Here is a 20,600-nt window from a genome sequence, read left to right as displayed (position 1 = left end):
GGTGTTGTCACATACTGTATTTCAAAAACTACTTTTTATCGATCGCTGCAGAATTAGCTTAGTCCAACTCTAACATAGGTTTGCTAAGTTTTATGAATAAGGGGATTAGTGTCAGACGCATATCTTGCATGCACGACGTGTCTGTAATTCTGTATGCCTGTAAATCACAGCTTTTTCTTGTACACACAGCAACACTCTCAACTGTCCATGGATGGACCTTATGCCTTTTGTAATAAGGTCCACCGTAGCGGTACGCATCGATGTGCATGTTTCTTACACACTGTTAACTGACCATTGGTGGACCTTATTACAAAAGGCATAAGGTCCATCCATGGACAATTGAGAGTGTTGCTGTGTGTACAAGAAAAAGTTGTGATTTACTATAATTCACAAGCACACATACATAACAGTTGACACAATAATTCTTTCTTCCACCGATACGACGGATAAACAATAAAACAAAGTGTCATATTTTCATAGATATTGACATGAATAAAGGCATTGTCACACGTTGGCATTGCAAATGCCATATATAGCTTGATCCGACTCTAAAATAGTATGAATAAAATTGAAGAGGTCAATTGCAAATGTCATTATGGTAGCCATCTCATAGGTGATAGGACTCGCAATGTCACAGGCAGCCAAAAACAAAGTGGAAGTGGCTCACTCTCCGAAAAAGAGAATTTTAGTCGAGGTAACTTCAATCACATTTGCCCACATTCATTAAATTACCAGTCACTTTTATCGTATTTCGTGATAAAAGCCTCAATAAAACCAAGTTTATTGCTTAACACTTTGCGCGGCGGTAACGATTATAACCGCACTTGCCAATTGAAGATTTAATAAGATTTACCGAAACCGCTATCTCCGTAAGTACCGCCGACGAACGTGTTAAGCAATATGGTTATTGGTCGAGCTTTAGCGAAGGTCTCCAATTCAGCTTGGGCTAAAATGCTTTCGTATCTCCGGATGTTCTCCTCTACGGGTCGCAATTCACAACCGATTCTCCTGAAATTTTGTGAGCAGGTTCGATGATTAAATCGATTTTTTGTCGGATCAGTTTTTGGATTTTTTTCAAAATGGCGGATTTATTTAGTTTCAAGCTATGCCCGCGAGGTCTACAGCTCACAGACTACAGAGCCACTAGTAAGTAATACGGGCATTTCGTGTCCCGTATCTGAAGCATTCACATTAGGAGACCATTGACAAGGTGACAGTGAATTAAATCGTATTTATTACGCAAATGTGATAGCGACTATTGGATAAAATTTCTAAGGATAAATTCAAATGGAAAAGTAGGAGTAGAGGTAGTGATAGAGGAGTGTCCCACTTCTGGGCATGGCCACTACCTATTTAGTGAAATAGGCTGTACAGATTTTTAAAGGGTCGGCAACGCGCATGTAACACCTCTGGAGTTGCAGGCGTCCATAGACTACGGTGACTGCTTACCATCAGGCGGGCCGTATGCTTGCTTGCCACCGTCGTGGTATAAAAAAAGGCTTCAGAAATATTTTTTAACTTTTAATTGCATATAAAGCCAGTTAAGTTTTTAAGCGAATGAGGTGTTCAGAATATTCTAAGCAGTTTTTTTACTTGTCCCGGTTGGCTATGCTGACTGTACCTACTTATATACATCTAACACAATATCAATGACGAGAATCAGGCCAAAGTAATTCAACCTGTCAACCTGCCAACTTAACACCTTACGTACTACTGTTTCTGTTTAGCCTGATGGTTGACTGGTAGAGAATGCCTTTAGGCATTAAGTTCGCCATTTATACTTTATTTGTTATATTGTGCAATAAAGTTTAAATAAATAATAAAATAAAATAAACCTGCTGTGTGCTATCGGTATCAATTCGCCTATTGTCTTATACAGGTCACTCTGTTATTACACTTGTTTATATTAACATCAAGTTATTTATTTATTTCTTATTATTAGGAAATCCAACAGCTGTAGTTATTGATATTGGTTTTACACATATGCTACAAACAGCCAAAGTAACTATTCTTAACTTAAGTAGTTTAAAAAGAAATAAATAAAAACAGCACAATGAAGTCTAAACTCAGTACGGCTTCGATTAAACTAATTTGATTGAAGTATGACAGAATTTCCCAAGTAGCTCAAAAAAATTTACCCGAATATGGGCAATCAGGGGAAATAATTCGTGTAATTTAGAAAATTGGTATACTTATACCTTGTGGTCTCCAGATAAACATACTAAAAGTCCTTGAGGGTGGGGGGGTTGTGCTGAGGGTGTAGGGGTACCATAAAATTCTCTACAAATTTGGTTATGTTTATTTTTACTCTACGATCAATACTTTACTAAACATGGTAATCCTAATCAACCTCTCCATCTCCATCTCAAGCCAAATACGAGTACACGTCCCACTGCGGGGCATTATCAGTAAATAACAGCAACTCGCGCGTGCATAAGTGCTTTTACTCGTCGACTTTCATGTTTGAAATAATAAATTTTAATGAACTATAATTGCAAAAACATTGGTACAAAAGACACCAACGAGCTTTTGGCTTAACAGCCTTGCACCTCGTTTCAGCGAGGATTGTTTTTTTTCTCTTTATAGAGTATTTAAACAAAGCGAATGTCGCCCCATAAAAACAGACTTACTTAATTAACAAAGTTAAAATAATTTAAACCAAATATAGTTTAAGCATATAATAGAATAGAAATCATGTATTCAGACAACACATCAAATCAAATACCATATATAGCAAATACAGGACAAAGATAAGCAGAACAGTGGAAGCAGAGATGTGAAGCCGAAATGGTCTCCACTCAGTAATGCAGCTGGCACGACTAGCGTGGTCAACGGCGCTGGTTGTATGTGGAGCCAGCGGGGTGTGCGGGACAGCACAGTGTGCGACATGTTGTGGATGACGTAAATCAATATATACATTAAATTAAATATATATAAATACATACATATATTCATACATAACTGGTGAGTAACTAAAGTACAAAATAGGTAATAAATAACAATGACGGGATCCGGAAAAAGAGGACGGAAGGTTTTTTTTTTATATATATACATAGCTTCAGGCTGCAAAACTTTGTTGGTCCATTAGGTACGCTATCAGTCTTGATTTAAAGGAACCAATAGTACTGCTCACATGAATCACAAATTCATACATCATATCACACATTTCTGTCCTTCTTGAGTGTTAAAGCCATAAGTATACCTTATTTGTTTATCTCGTGTGACTCGTATCTGGGGGCCTACCGAGAAAACCGAAATTCGAGATTTGCGGGGATGTTTCTCTTTTACTCTCACTAAGACGAAATTAAAGTGACAGAGAAAAATGCCCGCAATTGACTAACTTCGATTTTCTCGGTTAGGTATAGCCCTGTTACTTGTACATTCACGGAATTTGTAAATTTTGATCCTTAATGCCATTACATAGAGTCGAAAAGTGACAAACATTCAAATTCCGCGTCTTTATTACCTCTAAACTTTACTTAACACCTTCGCTGCAGCAATTAGTATAACTCATAATTAACCATACTTTGTATGGGGTCTTTCAACTTCCTTCAGCTGTGAACATGTTAAGGCACCCAATAACCACCGTGGCCTAACACGGCCATTAATAAAAAACCTCTTTATTATGATTGTATAAAATAATATTTTACGCCGTATCGGTTCACGATAATTATAGGTGACCGCACCTTTCATGCACGTATCGGGTCACACCACATGTAGGTTTATTTGCTCCGATTAGAGCAATCGGACCATAATCGGGAAGCTTACAACAGACAACCGACGCATTTAACCCACATTACAGTAAATTGTAATAAAATCCGCGAAAACAATGTGCTATAACTGTAACTGTACCCACGATGTACAATGGCCGCCGAGCGATGCCGAAATGAATTTGATTAGAATGATTATAAATAAATAAAATGTTATGTTATGAGAGTACAAAATGGGACGACGTCTCGTTTATTTCTTACGGGGATTGAAATAATGTTACCTTATAACGTTATGCGATACAGATCGGAGATATAGATCGTGCCATTCACGAAGACGCCTGCCTTGACTCGTATTGTCGTCTTATTAAAGGTTATATTTGACAAATCTGCGCCTCATTTGGATGACACATATCTTGGAGTGTGGCTATTTTAAGTTTTTTGTTGAGTATCAAATTGAATATGAGTTTAATCGCTTCTAAATCTTTGTGGTTAAATATGCTTAATTCCATATAGACGCAAGTCTATAAATAATATTGTTTTTGACTACGGTTACCGCTATAGTTACTAATGAGAGGAGACGTGAGGGAATCTTTGGTTTCTTCTCCGCTCCGCTGGACTAAAACCAATGCTATTGGTTGATTCCCGCACGTTTCTCATCTTCGCGCATCTCCTCAGTAGAAAGGCAGCCTAAGCTATTCGAACTGGCATTTATCAGTGTGGATGGTACAAAGGAAGGTTCTGTTTAAGTTGGGCTGACGGCGCATACGATGCGGCCATAGGTTGGTTGCGTCACACGTAGGCGTGTATAAGATACTTGGGTGACGATTTGGTAGGGTTGACACATTAAATTTATTTACATGGGTCAGGCTCAAATGACAAGGGTAACAAGCTAAAGGTGTAGCATGAAATAGCGGCCCTTACGCCTGAAATAGTAAATATAACAGTCACATTTTGAATTGTCAGGTTTGTAGTCTTGATTGAAAACTGAGACAGCCCGCGTAACCAACATGCCAGTCGTTGACGCTCCGTAGCGAACGTAACGCAACTGTCACTGTCGCACTAATATCGAAGAGTGGTAGAGAGAGATGACTACGCTACGCTACGCAGCGTTAACGATTGACATGTTGGCTACGCGGGCTGGGTAGCGATTGATCATAATGTTCCACGCATTATTTTTTTATGATATAGGAGGCAAACGAGCGCACAAATCGCATGGTAAGCAATTACCGTCACCCATGGACACCTGCAACACCTTGAGATGGGACTACAATTTTCTTGAAGGCCGTATCGGTCCGGAAATACCGCGGGCGATAATTCGTTCCACAGTTGAACATGAAGATTAATTATTGCGTGTAACTTAAACGTTCCTATAAGTGTTCATTTAAGGAAGTTTAGCTCGAAACACCAAAAACAATATCGGGACATTAAGACCCCCATCTTTTTGTTTCAGTTTTTCTGCTATCTCACGACTACGACTTAGTAGTGCCAAAAAATAAAAAGAACGTATTACTTACTATTTTTAATGTAACACTGAGTGACAACCCTAGCGTCATAGTACCGGTGTAGGCCGCATGTAGGAGCGGTGCATTGAGCCACCGGGAATTTAAAAAAACAACAACAATGATGGCGCCTAGTTTTTAGACCATACAAACAATGATAATTACATCATTGTCATTATACTATTCATAGTGTGTCTTAAGATAATGATATAAGAGCTATTTTCGGAGGTTTTGTTAAGTTTAGGATTCCGGGTGGCCTTGTCTTCGTAGTTTTTGGGTTTTAAAGCTCATCTGTCAGTCATCTTAGTTTGTTTTTAGGATCTATATTGCGTCATTTTGAAACACGTCTTAGCTATTTTTTTTTTTTGACATCCTGGTTTTATTAATCCATAGACTTTATCTTTACATGTTAGGACCGGGACAAGTGGCATACTAGAAGATAGGCCTATGCTCAGCAGTGGGCGGTAAAAGGCTGATATGATGATGATGATGACCACTTTGTATACATATTTATGCTACAACTAACATAGTATAGGTATAGTGATTTATCATAAAGTTTTTCAGTCGACGTGTTAACGCTAAATTACACGTTTCGTTTCGGATGCTTATAGAGTCAGACCAAAATAAGTTGGCAGCGGTTTTGACCGCCCAAAGTGCCCAAACAGTGCACGTGTTATCTTAAACGTCATACTTCTATAAAATGATGACGTTTAGTTAACACTTGCACAAGCTGGGCTATCAAAATTGTTGCCAACTTAACTTGGTCTAACTCTTATTCTTATACGTATTTCTTATACGTATGCGTAGGTTTATTCTGATACAGCAATGGGTATCGATATCGATCTATTATGTCAATCGAAGCATCGATCGACATTTTGACATCCATTATCACTCTTATATTAACCGGTACTTATTAGAGTTACAATATATTTAGCTACGTTTATAAACATAAACTTATATTCTATTATATTAATAGGCACATCAAATAAGCGCTAATTGATTTGTGCGTCACCTCAGCAAGGTCATGTGTTGATATACTTGATATCTAGGTCAGATTGACGTTATGTATAAAGTACATTATGTATGTGTGTCATGTCAAACATCGCTATACATTAGGTAGGTACTACGTACTACGGCCAACGCGTCTGTCTTATGCTTAACTTTTGAAACGCCTATCTATATTTTTAAACGATTTTATAATAAAGTCATTATTGTGGTTTGGATTAAAATACGTAGTTAAGGATTATACATAATAATTCATTTGATAATTATTAGCCCATGAAAAAATATGGCTCAAGACTATAGTTTCGGCAAGGTTTAGGAAATCTTATTTTCAGAGTTTACTTTATTTTTATGAAGAGATTTAGTAAGTCGACCAGATAGAAAAATTAATCACACACGTTTTAAGCGACTCTGTAGTACTTTCTAATTTTCGATATCTAATCCCTACTTAAATCTAAAAAGTTAAATGCTTAATATTGGAAAATATAAAAAAATACTAGGGCATAGGTGCATGATTAAGTACGGTCAAGGAATTTGATTTCTATGCTAATTCGTACCTGGTCATAGTAAAAAAGCGGCAAAGTTTAATGCGAGTCGGACTCGCCCATGAAGGGTTCCGTATCATTTATGACGTATTAAAAAAAACTACTTACTAGACTCGTTCAAACCAGTTTTCGTTGGAAGTTTGCTTGGTAATGTACATCATATATTTTTTTTAGTTTTATCATTCTCTTATTTTAGAAGTTACAGGGGGGGGGGGGCACTCATTTTACCACTTTAGAAGTGTCTCTCGCGCAAACTATTCAGTTTAGAAAAAAATGATGTTAGAAACCTCAATATCATTTTTGAAGACCTATCCAAATACATCATCTGTGGAACTTGGCTACGGAACCCTAAAAATATACCTAGTAATCAATATGAAAGCCGCTAGTTAGGCATTTCATATTACTATCACTGTGACAACGAAGCACACATATCAAGTTTCTTGACCGCACCTATGATATCGTACATAAGCTATCATTATTGGCCATACGTTATAAATGTATAAGTTAAATATAACCTATACTTTACTTTAAAGTGTTTACGAGCCAGATCAACAAGTAGGTCAGATTTCTAAACATGTCATAATAATATCATACGTCAAGCTTTAATCGATGAAGCTGATCACAATAACACGTCGGTCACCTGTCGAACGACAATGAGCGAATGAACGGATGAATGGGTGAATGAGAGCTAGGCGGTTATCCAGGGCGTTATTTCAACGGGAAAAGGTTCAGGTCAGTACTCGTTTTTATTTTTAAAATTATTGCATGACCATGGATACAAGTCAACTCGTATTCATTAACATGAATTCCATAATACTACATAATAAAAAAGAGATAAACTAGCACAAAAATTATAAAAAATATTAATTAAAGGGTTCCCAGGTGAGCGGAAGCGAATTATCTTATTTGAGTGTAAAAATTATCGTACCGGCGAAAAAAATATCGTACGCCTATCAAAAAGGCATATCCAATATATGTATATTCAAAGAAAACGCATTTTCATCTAAATAGCAAAATGGCGCAAAAATTAGTTTTAAATTTGGGCATTTTTGTGTTGATTCCAAACGGTTTAGAGGAAATTTTGAAATTTTTACGTCATTGCCGGTGTTAACCCAAATGTAGCTACAATTGTAGCTTATTTTTGAATGAAAAAGTCATTTTTTACTTGTGATACTAGTTAGGGTTCCGTAGTAGTTTTTCTATGGCATCGTCCAAAGGTTGAAATTATCGTGCTTTTGCGAACTCATTCATTGAAACGTACATCATACAGAAGCCCAAATCATCGTACGTATACGTAATTATCGTACGCCTGGCAACACTGAGCCTGCCTGCGCTTGAGCAATTCTACAAACAGTTATCTATGATAGAATAAAAGATCTAGCTTATATAAAGAAAATTCGCACTTCTAATTTGACACCTGGGGGCCTACCGCTAAAATCGGAATTCGCAAATTGCGGGGATCTTTCTCTTTTACTCTCAGTAAGACGTAATTAGAGTGACAGATAAAAATGCCCGCAATTGGGGAACTTCGATTTTCGCGGTTACAGCCCTGGTGTAGATAGCGCTGTACGGCTCCATACGTTATATGGTAGGTACTCGTAGGTAATTGTCAAAAAATTACGTTTGACAATCCAGTAACTACAAAAAAAATACATGACGCCATACAGCATCATCTACGTCATCTGTCAAAGATACGATCTAAAAACCGTCGATAATTGTTAGTCCGTCCGTCATTATGATGTTTCTGATTGTTAGAAAGAGACAAAATCTGAAAGAGGTTTGTAAGTGTTTACTAAGTTTTATGAAAAAGGGGGTTTTCCTAGCATCAATAGTTATTTGCTACAGATAATCACCGCCTTCGCCCGGTTTCTAACCGAGATGCGAGGGAAACATGGTGGTTGCGGCTACACCATCAGCGGTATGGTGGTTATTTAAATGGCGGATAGTAAACATCGGTTATGAGAATTTCTAATAGTTTTTTAAAGTCTTAGACAAGTTTAGAAAGCCTTCATAGTCGTCACAGATGGGCTTACTTATATTACTATTAAATTAAAATTAAAAAAAAAACCCTGTGCTAATCATAAGCTTTTGAATGCCTTACATCATTTTGGTAAAGAGCTGACACTCCCCAAACTGCTGGATGGATTTTTATCAAACATAGCTAACAGCCACCGCAAGGAATGCTCGACTCCAAAGTCTGGAGCATCGTCGCAAGGTTGCCAGCCTAACGATCTTTTACAGGATACATTTCGGAGAGTGTGCCGAGGAACTGCTCCACCTTATTCCTCCGTTCCCATTTCACCATCGGACTACCAGACAATGGGCACTCCGGCATCGCTTCATGGTAGGTATTCCACAAATACGCACGAAGCGTTTTGCTTCAACATTTCTTATGCGAACTGCCAAGAAGTGGAATGCCCTGCCCGAGTCCGAGTGTTTCCGCATGAGTACAATCTGGGTCTCTTCAAGGCTAGGTTATAAAAAAAAGGAAACTCGTTTTCACGTAAAAAAACCGCATCGAAATCGATCCATCCGTTTGAGAGCTACGATGCCACAGACACACACAAACACGTAGAACACCGCTCTTTTTACGTTGGAAGTTAAAAATGCCGTGGTCGTCCAGTAAATGTCGGAATTTACACGCTGATGTCCGGACTTTTGTCAGGATATTCCATTTTTCATCTGGTAACCTTGGGCATGTCCAATTCTCCCTTAAGATGTTATGAATAGCAATACCTAATGTGCTAGCTTTCATATAGAGATAAGTAAAAACGAGGGTTCCGTACTTTTTAGTATTTGTTGTTATAGCGGCAACAGAAATACGTCATCTGTGAAAATTTCAACTGTCTAGCTATCACGGTCCCTGATATACTCTGCCTGGTGCCAGACGGACAGACGGACGGACAGCGGAGTCTTAGTAATAGTCTGGTTTTACCCTTTGTGTACGGAACCCTAAAAAAACCGGCCTAGTGCGAGTCGGACTCGCACAGGAAGGGTTCCGTACCATTATCTATAAAAACGGTCACCCATCCAAGTACTGACCCCGCCCGATGTTGCTTAACTTCGGTGATTGGATGAGAACTTCGAGATTGGAAAGAAATATTTATTTTATTCTGTTTTTAGTATTTGTTGTTATAGAAATACATAATCTGTAGAAATTTCAACTGGCTAACTATCACGGTTCATGAGATACAGCCTGGTGACAGACGAAATGGACGGACGGACAGCGGAGTCTCAGTAATAGGGTCCCGTTTCACACCCTCTGGGTACGGAACCCTAAAAATGACGTTTAGTGCCATTTATTTTCTATTTAATTATCTGATAATACACAATACGCGAAGATAAGCAACATTACGATTACAAATCTATTTAAACCAATCCCACACGCCCTAAACTCATCTGGATTATAAATTAGCATATATTATTTCCTAATCGCTGGTCTCGTGGCCTCACGCGGCACGATTGTATGCTGATGTGACAGATGGCGAAAGTACCCCGCGGGAATCGAACCGGCACTTCTGTACTTGCCACAAGTAGGAGAAACTATGAGAGAATTCATTACAATTTCCCTTGGCTGTGTGAGCGAGAACAGCGTTTGACTGACGGCTACAAATGGTGAATATGTGAACATGAGATAATTTACATTTTTGTCACGTCGAGTGCAATTATCGCTTGTAGTTTCCCCATAGTCTTATTGCACCTCGTCTCTCCAGCGGTACCTAGGGCGTCCAGACGGTCTTCGGTCATTTGGAACTCCAAAATACGCCTCTCTAGACTGACCCATCCGGACTACGTGGAGCATCGGAGTCTGGTGGCTTTCGTTTCTCCAATGATGTTCGGCTCGGACACCAGATCTTCAATCTCCTGGTTCCTGCGGAGTCTCCAGGTTCCATCCTCTCCACTTGTGGGTCCTAGGACTTCTCGATAGATCTTCCTCTCAGCTACTATGCGCGCGCTCTTCCTTTTGTGTTAGTACCCAAGCTTCGCATCCATACATAAGGATTGGCCTTATGACCGTTTTGTATATCCGGAGCTTCGTGATCCTGGTCATTAGCTTGGCCACTAACACTGTGCGGGACAGCCGCACATCGTTGGGCGTTCTGGATCCGGACTTGTATCTCGCCCTCTCTCTGGTTGGTATCCGTCACTACGTGTACGCGTGGGTCCTTAGCGAACTCGGCGCCGTCGACTGGACAGAAACTGCTTTGGACAGAGAAGCATGGCGGTCTTTTGTGTCGGAGACCAAGATCCACATCGGGTCGCTGCGCCACGGCATTACTACTTACTTACGTAATTACCCATGGAACGTCATATTTTCATAGAAATTTAAAGTTTGTCCTGATACTCCACACATTGTCATCGCCAAATCTGTGGGGTTAGCTTGGTCCGGCTAAGATACAATTCTGTATCTTGATAATTTTATTACGACTTAGGCGAAAAAGGACAAAACAAATACGATCAACGGAGCATAATAGAAAGAAAAATTCAATGTTACGTACATTCGAGGATTACAGTCGAGGTCAAAATATGTTTACACTTTAACATCTTATTCCCTTGTAAATAAGGTAAACATATCTTTAACGTCGACTGTATCTAAATTGCATTCACGGAAAAATACTAGTAATACAGTCAGATCTGATTACGCGTCAAAAGTTCCTCAAAATTCTGAAATAGCTAAGTAAAAAGAGATATGTCTCTATACCTAGAAAAATTAGACTGTAACAGAGAGCCTACCACAAACACCGAAGTTTGCAAATTGCGGGCATCTTTTTCTATCACTATAATAACGCCTTCAACCTTCATTAGAGTTTGGTTGGAATAAAAGAGAAAGATGCCCGCAATTTGCGAATTTCGATGTCCACTTTTGGCACGTTGTTTCAACCGCTACTATTGATGCTGACTGTACAATAACCCGTTCTTTTCGCTTATCCGGATGAAACCATGCCTCTCGTAATCTATCTACGATGTACAAATAAACCATCAGTCACACTTTCGCGCAATAAATCATTTACATAATTAATGGAATCATAATGAAAGCAATCGAAAGTAGTTGACATAGCACAATACAAACGTAATAATTTACATAACCGTGCAATTGGATCGAATCGGGCTGCTTCTCGGATTTCAAACCGAGATCAGTGGGGCAGAGCACGTGTTAATATCTGAGTATATTTGATTGAAATTGAAATTATTTATTTTGCCAGAGACATGGTTACATAAGGTGTTATAATGTTTTACACAAGGTAATAAAGTACACACATCTCGCCAACATGAAGGGCATGCAAAGGAATTTCTTAGGCTATTTATTTACACAACAATTCATGATGGTGTGTATATTTATTGATACGAACGGGTCTGTCGCGATATAATTTCATTATTATTACCTTAAATCCGGGGTACTTTAGTGTTGTTAAAACTATATCTCCGTTGACATTTTGCTAGGACGTCCGTCTTTCCGTGACCACAGACTGGTGCAACCCTTACGTCGGATTCAAGGTAAAAATAATGAAATGATATCGCGTTAGACCCGTATATCATTAAATATTTGAGCCAATCAGGGCTCAACCCCCGAGTCGTTAAAAACACGATGAAATCGGTATGTTATGAAATCACAGTTACGCCCTACGGTCAAAGAATTTGATTACTGCGCCACTTCATAATTTCTTGTCACAGTAACGATAGTATGTTATCTTTGGCGGCTTTCATGGTATTTCATTGTTTGTCTACTAAAGTATATGCTCTTTTTAAATTACATAATTATTATAAATGACGAACATATTTTACTTTACAATAAAAACACGCATCAATAAATTGCAACCGCATTAGGCAAAACTAGTGCCTTGGCTCGCAATCCGATCACCTTGCCTGATACGAGTGTTTTGATAACAAACTATTCACGTCCTAGGAAGTACTGTAGTGACGCAATTCTTATCGCTTATCTTAGGACTTGTAGTTATCATCGTGTGAACAGGGCCTGGGTTTAGCTTAAGCTTTACGGAAAAAAAATAAGCAAGTACTCTCATTTTATATGTATGATAATATCCCAAAATACTGCTGTTGTTCAGAAGAAAACACATCATTATCAGACATAATAATCCTTTTATTCATGCAGCTATGCAGGTTTGTCATTGTTATTTCATAATGACAAATAACTACAATAAGCAGTTCAACGAACAAGTGTACGTTGTCAACACAATGACAAGCGGTGACCGGTCACCAACCCCACTGCACTGTGCACTTCTCACGATTTACATGTTAACACAATGCTTTGCTGAATTGCATTCTTCATGAGAGAACTGCAGTCAGCCGGCATATTATGCTTATTAGAGGAACGTTTTCTTGATGTCGTTCCATTTAATCGCTTCCACGTTTCTTGTTGCGTTGAGTGCTGTTTCTTTATTTTGTTTGACATAGGTACAGTCACCATCAGATATCGGAGCAGCTAAGGCGCTCACAAATATCTGAACACGCCTCTATTGTCAAGGCGTTAGAGTCCGTGTTCAGATATTTATATCAGATAGTATATTTGGCGCGAAGTGGCGCAGAGTGGGGCAGAGTGGCGCTCTCTTGTGTCAGGGGCCAAGATGCTGTTTGAGTCACTGAGCCAGTTAAGTAAGTATTTTTGAGCACCTCGGGCGCTCCGATATACCTGATGGCGACTGTACCTATTGTATTATTATTATTTCAATTACAAATGAAGTGACTCCATTTTGAAGCTCTTTTCAGGTGGAAAAAGGTTTCCTCACGATGTTCTCATTTACTGAAAAACGACAGCAAAATACTTATCAAATGATACGGGAAATTCATTGGTACGAGTCAGAGTTGGAACCCATGACCTCCGGTTTGGAAGTCTCACGGGTTACCACTCAAAACTACTAACGTTACGCCCGTCAAAAAAATCTATGAGGGTAGTAAGGTACAAGGGGACCCAATAAAATAGGAAAATAATTTTCTCAAAAATTTTAGATTTGAGAAGACTTGCAACGGTACGATCATACTTAATAATTTATTATTATTATTATTTTTTTATACTACGTCGGTGGCAAACAAGCATACGGCCCGCCTGATGGTAAGCAGTTTCCGTAGCCTATGTACGCCTGTAACTCCAGAGGAGTTACATGCGCGTTGCCGACCCTATAACCAACCACCCCCCCACCCCCTCGTTGATTATGTACCTATAGGTAAATATTTAAGTGTATATAAGCAGGATGTAGGATCCTATATAGCTAGTCGTGTACTACGGCAGGTGGTCGACCCCAAACAGGTACGGTGGCAGGTTTTACTCCCGGTACAGCAGCGTAGTACGAGTATTCCTAGTGGATAGAAAGGCAAGAAAACTATAGGATTTCAGTTGGGCGTTGGGGTTGGATGGGGTTGTCCAAGTACTTAACAGATGGCGCCAGCATAAATTTTCCTGGCAATCCCTAAAAATGTGTCCAAATTCTTGCTTTTTTTGGAATTTAAAGCCTGGGTGCTAGTACACTTTAAACCAAATCTTATATAACAAAACTTGAGACAGGAAGAACTTATGCTAGCGCCATCTATGCAAACTTTTGACAGGGGCCAACTCCAGACTTTTGACCCAACGGTTAAGAGGAATTCCTAGTTGCGATTTTTCCATACAAACGCTCTCGACTGATTCCTCCCTGGATTTTTAACCTAGAGCAGTCATTTTTTCAAATAAGATCAATATCATCAATATCTGTGCCGCTATGTTTTGCTTTTTTGGATTATTTTATTTTGAAGAAAGATACAGCGCCTCGAAAATCGCAAAAACGGCTCAATTGAACTGGCTGTAAAAAAAGGCACAGTATACAAAAATGACAAAAAATATCCAAAAAATCAAAACATAGCGGCATAGATTATTTCTTCCTCTTGCAGTTTCCAAAATTTCATAAAGATTGATTGCGTTTTGGAGGAGGAAACAGTCGAGAGCGAAACCTCGATTTTGGAGTTTTTTGCGTGTGAATTTTAGTCCGAGCTGCAGTTGTCCTTATCGCACGAATTGGAGGCGGAGACAGTTTCTAAATATACGTACACAGAAGGAATACTGATGGGCATAACATGTTAATGGTTCAAAGTTCAAATGAGAAAAAATACACCAACAACCAACAGTCGATCGCCGTAATATAACCAAAATACCACGTAGTTCTAAGAAAAGGGTGCCATGTGTTTTCACACTCTTTAATGTAACAACTATTATGTACCATGGTTTCGCAATAAAGATTTATATTCTATTTTATTCTAAAAATTAAATGTACCCGTAATGGCCTGTCACTTTTTTTGTATTTTTTACATTGCAGGTCATGTAGTGTTTACTATTAAAGGCCTGTAAATAAAGCTAAGTAGGATAGTAGGTACAATCTGCTTATTTTGATTAAATGATTAAAACATCATAAATACCCACTAACAATTTGATTGTCTTGCATTGCTCACAAGTAAACCACTAGATAGCAAATTTACATTACGGCTAGCCGATATCAAAATAAGGGCCATTTTGAAATGCGGCGGTTCAACGATTACGGTATGTTGGAGTAATACCGGCTGTGGGTAAAGAACGTAGCAAATTCATTTCTCCCTAATTTGGCTTTATTTTTTAATGTTGGCAACATTGTGTAAGACGCCATTTCATTGCCTCGACTGCCAGTGTCCCCGCGCCGCTCAGGGATGTCGGGCTTGTGCTATGCGCAATCACATAGAGCAAGGTAAATTTCGTGTATCCGATCTTCGCCCTGTAATTTATTTTGTGTATTGTGATGAAAATGTGTTTGTTTTTGTAATTGTGTTAATGTATAATTTCATTTTAGATGTTTATTTATAAAACAATCCAATCAAAAACAGACCTAGGATTGCTGTAGACCGATATCCGATTTTGACCCTTCCCGGTAAAGATCGGAAAGAAACAATACCATCTTTACCCATTTAAAAAACAGCAGTGATTGTCAAATTTTAAATTTTCTTCAATTTACATACTTACTTAATTAATTATCACATTTATTGTTTTCTTGGTCACACCTTCGTACCGTTATTATTATCCAGTACCAACGTGATGGTAAATCAAAAGGAAAATATTTTGGTAGTCTATTTTGTATGTGTGTGGTAAAGGTTGCCTGGAGATTGCTTTTTAGCGATTAGACCGCATGTTGTTTACCTGTGCTTATGTTTCTGTTGGAGAAACAAATGGCGAAACTATAAAACCCTAAAAAAGAACAATTCCAAACAAAATCAGAAGCTGTAGTACTTACAACACCTAGTCTATTACTATCTTGTATACCAAATTGAAAGCAATAAACTTATTCTTGCATTACTATAAAGTATGTTTTTTTTTAATTCCATTCTTTTTAAAACTTTTCTACATAATATTAGGTCTACTTGGGCGGCTTACAAGTTAGTATTTTGTTTAATATCTTAATCATTATCACTCAATAACTGCATTCGCTTCATTTTTTGCCTTCGTAAATATGATCATGTCTCATCTTTTCGTTCCCAGCTCGGCTGGCTCCCCATTCGTCAACGACGCAATGTTCGCATGTTGTGTACTCTTTTTTCTGTGTTAAATGATCCTCATTCTCCTGAATACCTTAAGTCTCTATTTCAATACTACGGCGTTACCCGGGACCGTCAACTTCGCTCTTCCGGCACTATGTCTCTATCTATCCCTCTTCACCGCACTGGGTTCATGTCGAATTCGTTTTCCGTGCAGGCGGCCCGTCTTTGGAACGGACTTCCCTACGGCATCAAAAATGCTCAAAATAAGTTTGCATTTAAAAAATCCTTACGTGCTTTCTTTGCTAGCAGAATGAAAAAATAATAATGTATGGGTAAGCTCTATATGTTTTGTCGTTATTTATGTATATATTATAAGAAATATAAGTATGTATATTTATGTATGTATGTATTGTGTATGTATGGTATGTTATTGTATTATATTTGGTTGTTGTTGTTAAAGTAGCACCGCCCACAATCTCTCTGCTTTGCCTAAAGGTTGACTGGTAGAGAATGCCTCATGGCATTAAGTCCGCCTTTTGTACTATAAGGTTTTCTTTTGTGCAATAAAGATTAAATAAATAAACAGAAAAACTATGAAAGTTACAAGAAATCAAACAAAAAACTAACATATATGTACACCGCCGAAGTAGACCTAATATTATGTAGTACGAAAGTACCTACACATACGGATGCATATGTAGATGTGAACGCACACATATATAGTTAGTTTCAGATACAAAATAGAGATAGCACTTCGAAATTAGTTTCCTTTAAATGCTTCAAGAGGGCTCTCTTTTCCTATATATTGACTACTCTTTGCATACGATCCTTACATTTTATCCAAAAAAAGATTGTATATCAACTATATATATAATTGCAATATTTTACCGTCAAAATCACAATTGTTAGCACATTGTTTACTTATCAAATTGCCTTATGACATAAGTATCAAAGTTTGAGAGCCACAATTTTACCAAATTTTTGTATCAGGGTTAAGATCGGATACAAAAATACGAAAAATAGAACATTCTATGACAACTTTTAAGTTTGTATTGTTGGCTGCAATTTATATACGTAGGAGAAGGCTAAACACCGGACCTATTTCTTTGTGATACCTTATTCTCTTTCCATTTAAAGCAACTTTTATTCACCATCCGATGTTATCCCTTGATGGCAAAACACACGTTACCTTAAAAAAAAAGTATGTTTCATCTTTACACGTGTACAAAACTAAAACCTTTATATATTGAAGATTACCAAAATTCAGGCCGAAACTACGGTTATTTTTTAATTATTTGCTCCGTACTTCAAGAATCTGACGATCTAGAAGAAAAAATAATCGCGAGTTCTCTCAATTGGTCCCAAAATTCCCCCAAAAGTCCGGCATAACCCCAACATACCTTACCCAGATTGTCATTGCGATACGTTCTTCAATAAGACGGCACAAGTTTAGCCCCATCGTACTACTACTACTACTATTTAGATTGTAGGTTAACCATACCTACTTACAAAATTTCACAACACACCATGATCACACCCAACTTATTGTCACGGATAGGTACGACCGAAGCAAGGACATCATTTTTTTTGCAGTCTTTATCTAAATAGTAATTAATAGATACAGTATAATATAATAAATAAAAAATAAATATAAATAAATATTATAGGACATTATTACACAAATTGACAAGTCCTACAGTAAGCTCAATAAGGCTTGTGTTGAGGGTACTTAGACAACGATATATATAATATATAAATATTTATAAATACTTAAATACATAGAAAACACCCATGACTCAGGAACAAATATCCATGCTCATCACACGAATATATGCCCTTACCAGGATTTGAACCCGGGACTATCAGCTTTGTAGGCAGGGTCACTACCCACTAGGCCAAACTGGTCGTCAAAATAATAATCAAAAACAATATTATGTGATAACATCAAAAACAACTTGCGTCAGGCAGCGCAGGACGAATTCCGGCCGGCTCGCCGGCAATGTCAACGGAACGGCGCGCAATGAGCAAGCGCTCGCGTCTCGCATCTGTGTGCGCGCACTCACACTTAGATAGCTCCCGCTCCCGCCCACCGCAGCGCGACAGAAACATAGCTTCAAAAATTCGAGATTTGAAAAGTTGCTCAGCTAGGAATTGCTCTTAAGAGTATCAATGGAAAAGTCTCACGTCTCATAAAATAGACATGATAGAATACATATGGGTACAAAAACAGTGGAACCTCTTCTCATATCGCTCGCAAAGTGAAGGGCAGTAGTTAGATCATTAATTAAGTACTCAGTAATCAAGATGCATAGATACGAATGGATACAAGTATTTTGCTCATGTTACCATCTACTTTACGATATGAAAGTTTTAGAGTTATCGCTCTGGGAATTTATATATTTATATAATTTTAAATTACCTGTGCCCCATTAACAAACAAATGCGGCTTTACATTAGAGAAGGGTCCTTATGCTTCATGTGTTTGGGAAAGGTTTCCTTATGCATGTGAAACGAAAGGACCTTCTCTGATGTTCTTTACACATTTGTCCTCACTCCTATCAAATTTAAAGCGCAAATGCCCGGCCATAGTGTAAGTAAACGTGCCTTTAGAGTCCGGTGAATGTTTTGGTTTACATAAATTGCTTTGCTATCCATCTGTGATCCATAGTATATCAGTAGGTGAACACGTGAAATAGATAATTAATACGGCTTGGACTATTTATACATAGTACATGCTTTATAAACATTCTGTTATTAGTTCCCTTATCAGACTGTACGCCTGTTATCAAATACTTCGTACGTAATCAATATTTTACGTAGTCATAAGGCCAGTTTAGAAACTTTTTTATAGAAATAGTTATTACGAAGATAGTATGTTCTAGACTACCTTATAAATACCTAAATACTAAAATGCCTCAAGGATTTTTTTGTACTTTATACCCATAAAAAATGTTGAGCTTACGAAGTTCTTAATAAATCTATATGGAAGGTTGACTGGTAGGAGTAAACTCCCCTTTTACTACTCGTATTTAATCAATTTTGCTTTGTATCAAAACAACTGTATAGGTAGTGGATGGTGTGCGGCAACTTATATCAAACCTCATCTTCTAAAATATAATATAAGTAGGTATTACATTTTAATCTTTGAGATTTAGCAACTGTAAACTTGTAAAGAAGCAGAATAGCATGTCACAACAATCATAAGTCGAAGCATTTCCCACGCCTACCCCAAAGGCGTTACGTCCAACCGACAAATTCAAAAGAAACGGTCAAACTCATAAATTCTCTGAGACAAATTATCGGTCATGGCCATCAAACAGCGAACTATACTCACCCAGAATCCCAATAAAACTCGTGTCGATCGAGTCTCCGCCCCGATCGGGTTCCGTTACAACTTTACTGAGCGATTTCCTAGTAAATCCACTACAAAACTAATCAATCCAGCACTAAACTTGTAAAACACTAATTCCCACTTCTACACAAACACTATCACAGATTCGCGAGAACAATCCCGTGTTGCTGTAAAACGTAAATAAATATATTTACGTAAAGTTTGGTGACGGCTGCGACAACGCAGTAACGAGCTCTCAACTCGACGTTAGAAGCGAAACTAGCGCCGCGCTGCGCCGCGGCCGCGCACGAAGCGGCGGAACAGGTATTGTCACAGAATCCGGTGTTGCAAGGTTTAAGAATGGAAATTCCCTGGAATGTCAATAGGTATAGTTTTTTTTTTGTATTAGAAAAAAGTTAAACAATATTTTTATTGAAAAACGCTTTCTAAAAATCAGTACCTATTACTTATGAAAGCAAAAGAATAAAAAGGAACGTATATGATTTATAATTGTGACATATTTGCCGTGAGTGGCGTGACTTATCTTTCAAAAAAGAAACGTCAAAATCGCTTACCTTCTTTCCAATGCTAAAAAAACGGACTGTCGTGCATAATCTGTTCCATTTTGTGATATGCTTCTGATGATTAGCTTGGTAAGTTAATTTGTAATCACTCGTGTAAACCTAAGTGCCATATTTAGAGTCACAATTTGTAGAAAATACTTGCCTTTCTAGATCTCTCTCTCTCTCTCTCACTGATTTTAGTAATCACTCGCTTAAATTGCTTGCATCTAGTTCCTAACATTGTACCAGCGTTAATTTTGCCACAACTCGAGAATTAAATAGGTAGGGAGAACAAAAAATATATTTTTATTAAAGTACTTTTTTTTAACCTTGCTCCTAAGTACTAAGAAGCTCAGAATTACTAAACCTAAAATCGCTGTAAACTAATATTAATAATTTACATTTGTAGTAGTGTGAGTCCTCTAAATATTGAACAAAAATAATTAGATTTGTTTCCTAGT

At 37.9% G+C, this 20,600-nt stretch overlaps 1 protein-coding gene across 1 annotated transcript in view; it reads right to left on the bottom strand.

Annotated features, from left to right (window-relative positions):
- LOC133525510 (echinoderm microtubule-associated protein-like 2) overlaps positions 1-19,872 on the bottom strand; it is an 89,357-nt gene extending 69,485 nt beyond the window's left edge. The window contains exon 1 of the mRNA XM_061861774.1: positions 19,580-19,872. The gene's annotated coding sequence lies outside the window, so the exon portion shown is untranslated. The remainder of the gene's footprint in view (positions 1-19,579) is intronic.
- Between the last annotated feature and the right edge of the window lie 728 nt (positions 19,873-20,600).

This window comes from Cydia pomonella, chromosome 15 (genome assembly GCF_033807575.1).
Source record: "Cydia pomonella isolate Wapato2018A chromosome 15, ilCydPomo1, whole genome shotgun sequence".
Classification (NCBI taxonomy): Eukaryota; Metazoa; Arthropoda; class Insecta; order Lepidoptera; family Tortricidae; genus Cydia; species Cydia pomonella.
This window is presented reverse-complemented; position numbering and strand designations above follow the sequence as displayed.